Source organism: Erinaceus europaeus, chromosome X, assembly GCF_950295315.1.
Source record: "Erinaceus europaeus chromosome X, mEriEur2.1, whole genome shotgun sequence".
NCBI classification, from domain to species: Eukaryota; Metazoa; Chordata; class Mammalia; order Eulipotyphla; family Erinaceidae; genus Erinaceus; species Erinaceus europaeus.
The window spans coordinates 125,827,239-125,841,843 of record NC_080185.1 but is presented as its reverse complement, the minus strand read 5'-3'; positions in this window follow the sequence as shown (position 1 = coordinate 125,841,843).

The window sequence follows — 14,605 nt, the reverse complement described above, 5'->3', positions numbered from 1 at the left end:
TTTCCGTGGCTTATTCTCATCATGTTTTAGTTGCTATGTTCCTCACATTTTCCTTTGAGCGGTTTTCTATGAAAAATGTGTTCCCTAAAGACAACATAAATAAAGGGAGAAGTATAGCTATTTTTTTTCTATTTCACCATGACTTCAGTTGCTATCTATATTCAAGTCATTTTTATCACTTTATAATCCCTCAAAAAGGGAACACAGTCAGTTTTAGTTGGGGATTTTTTTTTTTTTTAACCAGGGGACTGCTCAGCTCTGGTTTATGGTGGTGTGGGGATTGAAACTGAGATGGTAGAGCCTCAGGCAGGAGAGTCTCTTTGCATAACCGTCATGCTATCTACTCCCACCTAGGAGTCTTTGTTTTCCTATTATGCTATTTAACATATATATATATATATATATATATATATATATATATATATATATATATACATACATACATACATACACACACACATATATATATATTTGGTAGGTTTTCAGAACCTTGAAAAAGTTTAATCAGCTATGGTTCAGAGGAACCAACTGAATTAAATGACTGACTAAATGTCAAAACACAGTGATGTCTAAAGGGGAAAGGAAAAACACCTGTAGGAAGAAGCTCAAACGCCAGGCACCACATTCCCACTTACATATACCAGAGAACCCAGTGGAACTGGCACTTGCTCTCCACCACGCATACAACCAGTGGGCTGGCGTCAGCAAACGCACTGTGATGCCTTCAAACACCGCAAGCCAGCGCAGGAACCTACTGTGCTTCTTTTAAAAAGCAAGTAAACAGGGAGTCGGGCGGTAGCGCAGCGGGTTAAGCGCACGTGGTGCAAAGCACAAGGACCAGTGTAAGGATCCTGGTTCGAGCCCCCAGCACCCCACCTGCAGGGGAATCGCTTCACAAGCGGTGAAGCAGGTCTGCAGGTGTCTGTCTTTCTCTCCTCATCTCTGTCTTCCCCTCCTCTCTCCATTTCTCACTGTCCTATTTAACAACGATGATATCAATAACAACAACAATAACTACAACACCAATGAAAAACAACAAGGGCAACAAAAGGGAAAATAAATAAATAAATAAATATAAAAAATAGCAAGTAAATGTATATAGAAGCTTAAACCAAGATTAACCATCCAAGTGCTGTTGAGTTGCAGTGAACCAGAGGAGAGCTGGTAGGGTTTCAAGTCAAGTAAAGGTAAGTGCACACGCGCAGCATGCAGCATTGGCGTTTATGGGACTTGCTTACGTGTCTGGACAAGTTCAGATAAAGACACCTGCCGATGTGCACACACATGTGGATGAAGGTATGCCTGTGCATTTTATATATGGTTACACAAACACACATTTCTAGCATTTGTGCACTGAGCAGAACTTAGAGCAGATGGAGGCTTCACTCACGGTTATATGACATCCTTGCTACCAGACGGCGGCTCCTGGTCCTGCCGCACTGGTGTCACCTGGGACTTCAGTAGAAATGCTGAATCTCAGGCTTCTCCCTGGATCACCTGCACTGGAGCCAAGGTCTCAATGCCAGACTGTGTGGTGACTTGGTTGTTCCAAACTAACCAAACAGCTCAGTCATTTGGGAGTCCACACTAGAGGCGGAGAAGTGCTGCCCTAGACCAGGGCTGCCCATTACCAGAGCTACCACCCCCACATTCGTTTAACAACTGAAATGGGACCAGAGAGACTGAGAAGCTGCGTTTTAATTTCAACTAGTTGAAATGTAAATTTAGGAACTAATACCCCATTCAGTTACTGTAAAATTTATAAGTATCTTTGCAACAGCTTTGGAATAAGAATTTCAACACCTCCTCTCCTCACCTACTTCCTACTTCACTTCCCTCAGTCACTCTAAATCCAACCATGTCAGATACAGTAAGGACTACAAAATCTGGATTAGGGCAAGAGACTGGCACACTTTAATGAAGGCCCTTTTGGTCACTACCAAGCCAGTTCATCATCCAGGGCCCTCGTCAGGGGATCCTGGGATTCCCACTTAGATATGATGGGCCCAGACCTCTGACAGATCCCTCTCTCCACCATCACTGGTCATCTCCCTCAGGAACAACATCATAAACCCTCTTGGGGGCCTCTACAGGACCTTGCCCTCCATGTGGAACAACAATGGTAGGGACTGGTCCACTGTCGGAAGGGAGGCTGGGCCAACATACTCCACCACTCAAGGAAGACTGGTCCTACAATGAAGGCAGCCTAGAATGGTCCTAGCTGTGACCATGGAATGCGAGCTCAGACATAAAGGGATGTAGAGGTTACACAGACTCCTGTCCCGAATACAAACAGACATGGGCCCCAGGTGGGATTAATGGAGCCTACAGTTAATGGTATTTATATACTTTTCTCATATTTGGGAGCTACTCTCTGTCCTGATCCAGCTTTCGGATCCTTTTTCCAACTATGACACCATCTCCCCAAACAATACCATTTGGCCCATCTGCATGCTAGCTGTCGGGATCAGGCAAAAGTTAGTAAAGTCATGGACGCCTTGGAATACAGCTAAAACAGACCTACTAGCTTTTTCCAAAATGGAGACTCCCAAATCTCATCTGTTCTATTTTTACCTTTAGGTTCCTGATTATTAAACAATTTGTTCTGCTTTATATCTTAATGCTTTTTAGCCACCAAGTTGCAGATGCTGCCATGATGCCAACCTGACTTCCTTGGGCAGACGACCTCGCCAACGTGTCCTAGGGCCCTACCTCCCCAGAGCCCTGTCCCACCAGGGAAAGATAACCTTCCACCGTCTGCTCCCCATAATGATTCTGGGTCCGTGCTCCCATGGGAACAAAGAACGGGGAACCTTCCAATGGAGGGGATGGGATGTGGAACTCTGGTGGTACGAACTGTGTGGAATTGTACCCCTCTTATCCGACAATCTTGTCATCCATTATTAAGTCAACAACAATAAAAAAGAATTTAAACATAGATCTGAGGAGAATTTAGTGTCTGAACTGAGAAGTGCTCTAACTGCAAAATTCACACCAAATTTCAAAGACCAGACACACACACACACACAAAAACATATCTGTATAATGTATCACTGCTAACTATTTATACTAATTACAGGTTAAGATGAAAAACTGTCAGATGTGTTGTGTTCAGGCTCATATATTCTTAACTTTTATATTTTTCTTTTCACTTCCTTCCTAAAATGTGTCTGTAGAAAATGGCAGTCACAGACTCTTGTCAGACAATGTTGCTTTGGGTCCGCAGTTCTCAAACTATAAAGTGACTGGTTCCTGGCTCTCAGTCACAGAAAGTCTGAAGTGACTGGTTTTAGTTTCAACATGGAAGCCCTATACTCCAAGAACTGGTCCATTCTGGGCAAACCCGGTTAGAAGGTCACTGCCCCAGGGCCATGTACCTGTGGCGGTCCTGTATGGAGAGTGAGAGCCAGGCCTAGCAACACAGGTTCTTTAACGCCTGCCTCCTGAGATTCTTGCTGGAGTCCCGGCTGCCCTATGAAGGAAGTCACTGAAGCTCAAAGGCAGCTCTGCGAAGGACTGACTGATGGTCTAACTACCCTCAGCCAAGTGAGACACTTCCGGAAGGTTGCTTAGAACTGTATGCAAGAACATAAGGAAATGTCCCCCTGGGAGACCTGGAGGGGCGATTTCCTGGTCTGGAAGTCAGCGGACGGGGGCAGAGAGGCAAAGTCAGTGAGTGCATGAAAGCATGGCCATCCTGACTTCCTTCGGTGCTTCTGTCACACGCTGCCTGTGTGACTTGGGGGAAATTCCTCAACCTCTCTGTGCCTCAGTGCTTTCACGTGTAATGATGACATGGTGAATCAAGCCCACTCCTCCAAGTCAGCCACACGAATAGGAACCCATGAATCGCACCATCTGAGGGACACCTGCAACATACCTCAGCAGCAAGCCTGAAGATCAAGGTCAACCAGAACAGAGCTTTAGCCAGGAGACCCAGAAGATGAAATACTCAACTTCAGTATGGTTTCCTGGAAGGAACAGAAAGGACGTGTGGCAAAAGTCAGCAAAGAGCAGGTGAAGAAAAGCGTCTCACTAATAGAAGGTGCTGGGAGTGGAACAGATTGAGTGCCTGCCAGGGAACTCTTCCTATGTCTTCCCAACTTGCCCATACATCTCAGACAGCTCTCAAATTCAGTACGTTATATACGCAACTTGGCATAGCAGTGGGCGGGCCACAAGGGCAGAGCACAGTCTGACAACCAGTGGGCTGCCATCATCTCAGTCAACGCGCGAGCGAGAAATGCAGAGCCGGCAGGCCTCGGGGTGGCGAAGGGCCAGGAAGGCTGCCTCTTTGGTTGCAGCCAGTCCTGAGTCTGGCACTGCTGCCCCCAGACTCTGCAGGGAGTAGGCCTGCCATCCATCACCCACTGGCTCCATCCTGATGCCAGCCTCCACTTGTGCATGCACAGGAAGCACACACGACTATAAGCTGGAAGGAAGAGGCTTCGTCTGTCCTTGCCTGGCCCCTCAGTCCAGCTCTCACCGCGCACACCTCACACAGCAGCCCTGTCTGTGGTTACCTAATGCAGGGAATGACACCATCGCCCCCAGCAAGCAAAGGAAACACGCTGCTTAGAGGAGAGAGAGCTTGATCCTTTTATTGCGCTTTCTCCCCCCAGCCTCCCGGCGGCTCCTCTGCCTCTCTAAACAGGAAGGCAACCCCACAGATAAACACTGGCACTTCTCCAGAGACTGAATACCCTGGTTCGGAGGGGGAAAGACCTCCACATTTGGGCCCAGATTTTCAGTCCCATGTGGAAGTTTCCATCTGCAAATAGAGGTGGTAGAGCTTCAAGAGTAAGATCTCAACAAGCATCTGCACTCTAACCTCTAACGAACCTTATGCTTTCTATTTCAGTTAATCCTCACAAACTGTTTGTTAGATAAGCAGGACAGATGTTTTTACCTCCATTTGAGAGATGCGAAGAGTTTTTAAAAGCAAGGGAGGAAAGAGGGGAGTGTGGGGAGCAGGAAGGACAGAGGGAGAAAGGAAGAAAGGAGAAAAGACAGATTAAAGGCTGCAAGAGCCCTCTTCAGTCAAGTAACGGGCCACTGCACTAGTCTGCAGGAGGCTGCCGTAGTGACACTCCGCAGACCATGAGGCCTACAGAGCAGAGGTGATTTTTTCTCATCATTTTCGAGGGTGCAACTCCAGAGTTTGATATTCTTGCTGTTTCATCACTGGGCTAGCAGAGGCTGATGCAGGGAGTGACCCCCATACTCACAGCAGTCAGGAAGGTGCCTAGAGAAGATTTCTTTCCAGAGACCCTGCCGCAGGGCTCGGGTGTTGGCCTAGCCCCCTCTCCCCCATGGGGCTCCCAGCCTTCTGCATCCTTGCAGACTGTGTCACTCCGGCCCAGAGCCAGTGTCTTGCTGTCACCATGCACACCTTACCACTGTGTGCTCGTGGCTCCCGCAAGCCCTCAGTTTCTGAACATTTGATTTGGCTTCGGTTTATGTCTTGTGCCAGGGCATGTGTTTTGTATGACTAGGATTTACATAGAAAGCAGATTCCTGGATTTAAGGGAGTCTTGCAAATAATTATGAGACCTTAAGGGGCTTCCAGGGAGACCCCGGGAACCGTTAGTCCCAAACACCGTGCGCCCTTTTCTTTATTTGGCAGTGCGTCCCCTTTTCTGAATTCTACCTGAACTCATGCTTCTTTCCTGACTGTGCTGATTGCAAGTGGGGTTCCTTTTTATAGAGACATCTGTCAACAGAAACCATTCTGAGATCCTCTCCGGATTAGTTGAGACATTGCCATGATTATGTACACAAGAATCCAGAACCTTCTCATTAGGCCTCCGGTAGAAGTTGAGGCGGCCAAAGTGTCCTTGGGACTCAGGCGACCACTGGCTGAGGGCTCTCTGCCCTGACTTGGCTCACGGCGCTCCCTGCCACGTATCTTATGCAAGAAATCCTCTCTTCCATCCCGAGTGCCCCTGCACATCATGCTGCCGCCCCCTCCCTAGACACAGAGACTGAACTCAGGTGGAGAACAAAACCCACCCTGTGCTCATTCTCCAGAACTTCCACAAGGCGGTTGAGAGGCGCCGCATAGAAGGGCCCTGGGCTGAGCCCCTAGGCCCAGCCCCTCCTGAGGCCTTACCCAGCCCGGAACTTGCTAGGGATGTGAGCCAGTAAGTTCTTTTTTCTGTTTAACTTTCCAAGTTGGGATTTTCACTCAAAATCCAAGACACCCTCACTAATTTAACATTCTTCCAGAGTCTGTATGTCCTTGCAAACAGGCGCCAGGAACTTCCAGAAGGCGCAGGGCACTGAACTTCAGGGTCCACGAATCCCCATCCTAGCTACAGCTTCCCAGTCACCCCTCTGCTGGGCTAGACACTGGGCTTTTGACACTGGAAGCCCCTGCGACAAGGGGTGTGACGGCTTTCTTGGGTGTATTTCCACCTGCACTGTGGACTGGCTTCCTCCAGTCTCCCCTTCCTCTGCTGCCCCTCTTGCAGGGAAGCAGGACAAGCATAGCTGTGTTGGGGATACTTTGATAGTGTCAACCTTGAGGAAGGAAAGAGCAAACTGGCTTAGTGGCCAGACCCCCACCGTGGATCATACTCAACAGAGACAACTGGCCCCCAACCCCAAGCCTGGTGGAGGTGACCAGAAAGGAGACATGCAAAGGCTCTGTCCGAGGAGGCCCACTGACACCAGCCCAAACTCCCATCCAAATAGCACCTTCCTTGTACTCGGTGTGCGTAGTGACCAATCAGTCCCCTTTTTGGTCAGCTTACTCATTTGCAGCTGAACTTGGCTCCCTCCAAAGAGCGCGCTTCACATTAAAGGTGGCAGCCACGGCGGCGGCCAAGCTGCTAATCCCACCTTTGCTAGGTTTTTCCCAGGACTGTGCCCCCATGCGGAAGTTCCCCTGAGCCTGGCGGTTCCCATGTCCAAATCCCAGCTCTGGATAAATAAACCAGTCAAGTGCTCTGCTGCCTTGGGGACTTGGAGGGCTGTTTCTGAACTTCCATCGCCCCCCAGTGGCAGGTTCTTAAGTCTTCCGGTTTGGGGCTTATCTCTGAGATTTCAGTCACAGTTCTTCCAACTAAGTTTGGATTTTTTCTTTTTTAATTCTCACACTTAAGATTGTGTGGAGACACCTTGGTGATGGGCCAATAGCTGCTGGTAGGTCCCAGGGTCCCTGTCCTGCAGGTCTCACTAACCCTAACCAGGGCGCCTTCCTGTCACACTGCAAAACCCACTGTGGGAGAGACTCCCCCGACCACCCTGAGCTTGTTTGCCAATTCAGAGGATCTGGGTTTCCATCTTCTGGTGCAGTCACATCATGACCATTAATAAGAACTAACAAGAGTTGGCGGGGAAGGGGTGAAGACAGAGCCGTAGTGGCGAGAACGGCGGCTTGCCTGCCCCTCCAGAAGACAGGCTAGAGGGCCCTCTGAAAACCAAAGCCTCCACCACCACATGAGCCAGCAAGTTCACTTCTGACTATTTACCTGAAGGAAACACAAACACTAACTCAAAAAGGCATTTGTACTCCCACGTTCACAGCAGGACTGTTTATAATAGCTGAGGCATGGACATAATCTGTGTCCACAGATAGGTAGGTGAATGGATAAAGAACACACGTGTGCGCGCGCGCACACGCACACACGCGCACGCACACGTACGCACACGCACGCACACACACGAGCATGCAAACATTATTCTGCTACAGACAACGGAGATCCTGCCATGCGCAACACCATGGATGGGCCTGGAGGGCATTGAGCCAAAGAGCTAAGACAGAGAAACAAGGATGTCAGAAGCTCCCACTTAGCTATACAGTCTAAAAACTCGAATGCCATAGACAAAGAGAACAGGTAGTTGCTATCTGTGCGGATGGGTGGAATGGATGCAGGGTGTCAGCAAGTGTAAACTCCCGTGTGAAATCAACAAGACCTGGGCACATACTGCCAGCACAGTGAGCGCAGCTAGCAATAGCTCCATGTTTGAAATGGGCTAAGACAACAGATCTTTAAAGTTATCACCACAAGAAAAATAGCATTTTTGGTAAGCACATGTGGCAACGGGCGTTATCTAGACCGACACTGGTGACTATCTGGTAATATGTACAAATGCAGAATCACGTTATATAGATAAAACTGACAGAATAGCACATACCGACTATACCTCAGTTGACAAGAATAACTGGGAACTGTGAAAGAGTATTAAGAGATGAGTGGTTCGCCAAACGACTGATGCTTGGGCCGCTGTGATACCGGCGCATTCAGGAACACAACAGTGGTCAGAGTGAAAGCTCGCAGACTGCCAAGTGCATGTGGGAATGCAGTGAAAAAACAGTAAGGAGGCACCGCAGATCTATGTGTGTGTTCCGGAGAAAGAATCCTGGAAAAATTATGTAACTATTGGAAACAAAGAGAGAAAGAAATGGAAGCCGTACCACATTCCTCATATCAGGATAAAATCTAAACATATCAGTAGTAGACAATAAAAAGGAAACATTTTAAAGGGCGGAGGTAGAGAGCATAGTGGTTATGCAAAGAGACCTTCATGTCTGAGGCCCTAAAGTCCCAGGTTCAAAACCCACACCACTAGGAACCAGAGCTGAGCACTGTTTTGGTAACACACACGCACACTTTTTTAAAAAACTTGGAAGAATTTCTTTAGGACTTAAAGAATTTCTAATTATGTCACAATATCCAGAAGTATAAAATACGATAAAACTAAAGTGTATAAAAATTGCTCAGAGCAACACTCACAAGAAAAAAGAAAAACAATAGATTAAAAAAAACACCCCAAAACCAAACACCAATTCCAGCTCATTATTGTAGAGTCAATTGTCACACCTAAGTGTGACTTTCTCTACACCACAAACAAACCTAGAAGAGAGTGTCGCCAGAAATCAACCTTGTCTATGGCCATACCACCCTAAACACACCCAATCTTGTCAGAAATCAACCCTGACATCATCTTGACCTTGTACTTCTAGTCTCCAGACTGTGAGAAAATAAATGTCTGATGCTTAAACTCCCCAGTGTGTGACATCCTGCTATGGCAGCCCAAGCAGATTATTAAGCTCAGACTTTAGAAAAAGAGTGAATTTCCTTGCCATGTAAAGAGGTCCTAAAATCAATAACCAAAAGGACAGTATCCCACGCTGGTGAGAGTGCAGGCAAACGTGCTGTCTAGCCCCTTCCTAGAGGGAGGTGCGAACTGGCACAGCCAACAACTGAAGGTCATTTGGAAAGGTCCATCAAGGGAGTTGGGCGGTAGCGCAGTGGTTAAGCACACGTGGCGCGAAGCTCAAGGACCGGCGGAAGGAGCCCGGTTCGAGCCCCCGGCTCCCCACCTGCAGGGGAGTCACTTCACGGGCGGTGAAGCAGGTCTGCAAGTATCTGGCTTTCTCTCCCCCTCTCTGTCTTCCCCTCCTCTCTCCATTTCTCTCTGTCCTATCTAACAACAAGGACATCAATAATAACTGTAACAACAATAAAAATTAAAAAACAACAAGGGCAACAAAAGGGAAACTAAATAAAAAAAGGAGAGGTCCATCAAGACAAAAGCCAATTCCTCTTGACCCAGCTCTCTCTGTTTCAGGTGTTCCAGATCTGCTCACACAGGCCAGGAACGACAGGTAGCACAACAGTACTCATTGCAGTACTGTCTGTAATTTTTTTTTTAAAGTCTAAATTGTGAGTCAGGGGTTAGTTAGTGGAGCAGTGTGCAACAAGTAAACAAGAACAGAAAGGAATATTTTATCTACAGATATGTGCCAGCCCCTTGGTGAAAGAAAAGACTGTGTCTGCTAATCACTAGCATATAAACAGGCAGAGAAGAGTGCCTTCCAGTACCCTGCAGTGTCTGCCGCACTAGGACGGGCCCTGCTCAGCCTCAGAGGTACATCTGCGGTGGTGGTGGTCACAAAATACTGAGAGTGCACTGAATCCCACTCCAAGAGCTTAAAATGGCCAATTCAGAGGCCATGGCGACTGTATTTTCTTGCTACTCCCACAGTATCTGTAGATTATTAGCCTCGGTTCTTCTTCTAGCGTTTGCCCTTCTTCCGTAGCCAGTCAACAACATCAGGTTGAGCCTGATGTAAAGTTTCGAGACCTCCTTTGAATCTGGAGAGGTGGCAGTCGTTGACTATGTGGGTCATTGTCTGTCTGGAGCCGCAGGGGCAGTTCGGGTCGTCTCTGGCTCCCCAGCGATGGAACATAGCGGCGCACCGGCCATGGCCTGTTCCATAGCGATTGAGAAGGGCCCGATCATAACGTGCTAGGTCAAAGCCGGGTGGACGCTCGCAGGGGTCTGTGATGAGGTGTTTGTTCTTGACCTCAGCTGACTGCCAACTCTGTTTCCAAGAGTCTGGAACAGAGAAGTTCAGTGTAGGCGTAGGGGACCAGATTGGGTGACGAGACGTCAAGCGTTGGACAGGGTGGGCGAAGATATCCACGTATATTGGCAGGTCCGGTCGAGCGTAGACGTGGGAAATGAACTTAGATGATGCTGCATCCCGACGAATATCTGGCGGGGCGATGTCGCTAAGAACTGGCAGCCATGGAACCGGGGTGGAACGGATGGTTCCAGAAATGATCCTCATGGAGGAATATAATTTGGAATCGACCAAGTGGACATGGGGGCTACGGAACCATCCTGGGGCACAGTATTCTGCAGTGGAATAGCATAATGCCAGAGAGGATGATTGTAGTGTGGAAGCGCTCGCGCCCCATGAGGAGCTGGCCAGTCTTGCAATGATGTTATTCCTCGCGCCCACCTTTGCTGCAGTTTTTATGTGATGTTCGTGAAATGACAGAGTGCGATCGAGAGTAACGCCAAGATAGACTGGCTGGGCTTCATGCCGGATTCTCGTATCGCCAAGCTGTACATTAAGCTCACGCGAGGCCGAGGCATGGTGTAGATGAAAAACAGATGATACCGTTTTTGCAGTGCTAGGGATTAGTCGCCATTTTTTTTACAGTAATCAGATATCAGAGACATGTCTTTCGTGAGTGTTTCCTCGAGGATGTCGAACTTTGATGCCTGAGTTGCACAGCAGATGTCATCGGCGTAGATGAACTTCCTTGAAGAAGTTTCTAGGAGGTCATTGATGTAAATATTAAATAGCGTAGGAGCCAGAACAGAGCCCTGGGGGAGGCCACTTGAGACAAGTCTCTATCTGCTAGACTTGTCACCCAGATGCACCCGGAATCTTCTGTTTTGGAGAAGAAACGATATAGTGTTGGCCACCCATGGAGGCAGGCATCTTGAGATCTTGACTAGGAGGCCACAGTGCCAGACCGTGTCATAGGCTGCTGTGAGATTAGCCTCGTAAGTATAATCATCTCAGGGCGTGTCTGTCTCACTACCTGGAGTCGGTGAGGTGGTGAACAACAGGGCTGGCTCCATATCCCCATGCGACCAGAACACAGGAAGTGTTTGGCCCCTGGTCGACCCTACAGATGCCAGGTTCAAGGCCCCAAGGTCAACTCCGCTGAGGCTCCGGTCTGCTGGCCTGCGTTGTGAATTTCAGACATGGCAGTCTGAATGATATGAACCAATTCCTTAAAATAAAGCAAGTCACGGGTGAATGGATGAATTGATAGGTAAGCAGATCAGATAGGCAGACTGACCGACAGATCTCTTATTGCTTATGCTGCTCTGAAGAACCAAGTTATAACAGGTGACAAGAGAGAGATTTGGGAACAAAGTCATCTCCTCAGATAACCTCCAGTAGCAGGCTTCCAATGGCAGTGGCCGCCTCTTCTTGTGACGCCAACATCCAGGCAATGCAGCCAAGGGCCTTGGGCAGATCAGCAGAGTGCCCCCAGAGCAGACACACAAGGTTAGCATATTTTAGCATTTATGTTAACAGTTTATCTCCTGTCTTATATCTCACACTGTATAAAGAGAAAGAGAAAGATGAAAAATCCAAAACCCTCTGCAGCATTTGGACTGTTATCTTCGAAGTATTTGTACCAATAACTCGACATTCAGACCCTGTCTACCTTTGGGTTTTTTATTACATAAGGAGACGATGCAATAAAATGATACCACAAACATCTGTACCTACTAGGAATTAAGAGTTAAAAGATGAACTTTTATATCCCCCAAAGCATGTTTCTTGAAAACCTGTGTTTGCTGTGGTGACGGCAGAGAATGGTCTGTTAACTTGACTTTTCTGGCTTTAAGTCTTCAAGCCCACCCCGAGCCACTTAACAGAGCCTTCCCTCCTTCCCCTACAGCCACTCAGATCTCACCACCTCAAGTCCCCCGCCAGTTTTACTTCTCTTCTCCCCACTTTTTAAATTCACAATGCTTACAAAAGCAAACAAGACTGCTAGGGAGACAGCGCTCTTTTTCAGTTGGCTAGCCGGGTACTGACTTGTTATCAGGGACATCCATCTAAAGTCAGAGACTACTGGTAAATATGGAAGGAAAGAAAAGCTTTACATTACTAGTCCGCCTCCATGTTAACTATCAAACTCAAGCAATGATTACTAAAGTCATGGGCCCCTTGGAGCATACCTAAAACAGACTTCGTAGCTTCTTTCCACCCTAAAATCCCTGTTGTCATCAGCTCTACCTTTTGGTTCCTGTTTATCAATCATTTTGTCCTGCTTTACATCTCACTGCCTTGTAGCCACCAAGTTACAGATGCTACTCTGATTCCATGCTGACTTCCCTGGACAGACAACCTCACTAGTGCTTCCTGGAACCTCACCGCTCCAGAGTCCTACCCCACTACCGAAAGAGAAACAGGCTGGGGTTATGGCTCGAACTGTCAACATTCATACCCAGTGGAGAAGCAGTTACAGAAGACAGAACTCCCCCCTTCTGCACCCCAAAAAGATCTTTGGTCCACACTCCCAGAGGGGTAAAGGACAGGAGAAAAAGACCAGAGGGATCTGAACTCCACTTCCACCAGGACTCAAAGCACTTGTCACCAGGAAACTTGTTTTTATCCCATCACTGAAAGGGAGGTAACTATGGAAAACACCAGAGGAAGCCAGGCACCGTTTCTCTAAACCGACACCCGGCAGGTAGTAAAAGGTGTAGGTGCGACTTAGAAGGGAAGTGAAGGCAGGAACCCAGAAAACAACGGGCAGAGACTGTGGACAGAGACAGGTCGGTATAGACAGAAAGTCAGCCCATATCTGTGACCTTGGGAGGGAATGGAGACACAGAACTCCGGTGGTGGGAGCTTTAAGTAATTTTGTAAATCATGAAATCACTAATAAAAAGGTAAATAAATAAATAAAAGGGAAGGAAAGGAAAAGAGAAGAAAAAGGTTGAAGGGTGTCAGACGTGTTGGGGGGGCAGGAGGGTTAGGTAAAGGGTGTTAAAAAGTACATACTCAATCAGGTTCAGTCCTCAGAACTCATATGAAGCCAGAGCTGAGCAGTGTTCCGGGGGTGGGGGTCGGGGGGAGCGAAGTACATACTTCCTGTTATAACATTAGTGACCGCACAAGGATATGAGCTATGGCGTGGTATTTAAAAATTCAGTTTAAAATACTGTCATTTATTTCTGAAAGATCTTAAAAGTTCTTGTTACAGGGGGGAAAGGGCTGGAGACGCAGCTGGCTGAGTGACAGAGTGCCAGCCTTGCATATGTAAGACCCCTGGTTCGCTGCACAGCACCATGTGAAAGCACCAAGGAAAAAAAGCAAGCCGAACTCCATAGATGGCAGAGTGGTGTTTTTTTTGTTTGTTTTTTATATTTATTTACTCTCTTTTGTTGCCCTTGTTGTTTTATTGTTGTAGATATTATTGTTGTTAGTGAGGTCATCATTGTTGGCTAGGACAGAGAGAAATGGAGAGAGGAGGGGAAGACAGAGAGGGGGAGAGAAAGACAGACACCTGCAGACCTGCTTCACCTCCTGTGAAGCGACTCCTCTGCAGGTGGGGAGCCGGGGGTGGCAGAGTGGTGTTTTACACTCTTTGTTTCTCTCTCATTACAAACACAAAACCAAACATAACCCCGCACGGTAATGGGTACTCGGGAGACTTTCACTGTGATCCTATCCCAGAATGTACGGACGTTAAACTGTGACGCTGTGTACCTGGCACCGATAGAAGATGTCAGTTATATTTCAGTTCTTAAACACCGATTCAGTACAATCCCAAGTAGTGGGGAAGACAGAAATTATGGAACTAGAGAACTGTGAGAAAGAGCAAAGAACTGTGGGGAGAAGGAATTGCGAAGGACACAGGGCAATTGTGAAGAAGAGTGTATTATGAGACCAGAGAACTGGGAAGCAGCTGGGAAATTACAGGAGAGACAGGGGACTGTAGGAAAGAAAAGAGAAGTATGCAAGAGACCTTATACTGTCATCCTAGCCACCCCGTTCAAGATCATGTTCGGTCGTCCCCCTTCCATAATCCCAGCCTTGAGATCAGACTTGCTCGCTGAAATTAATGATCAGGACCTACTTGCCTCTTTATCCTCACGGCCCTGAAGGTGGACGGCGTCGGCCCATGGATCCACCACTCCCACGTCCGTGCAGCCGAGGCGGGAGAGGTCAAGACCAGATGGCGACTCGAGTCTGTCCCCAAACACCCGCTCAAGCTCTGGTTGCTCCGCTCCTGACTGCAGACTCTTTCTCTCCTGGTGACCAGCC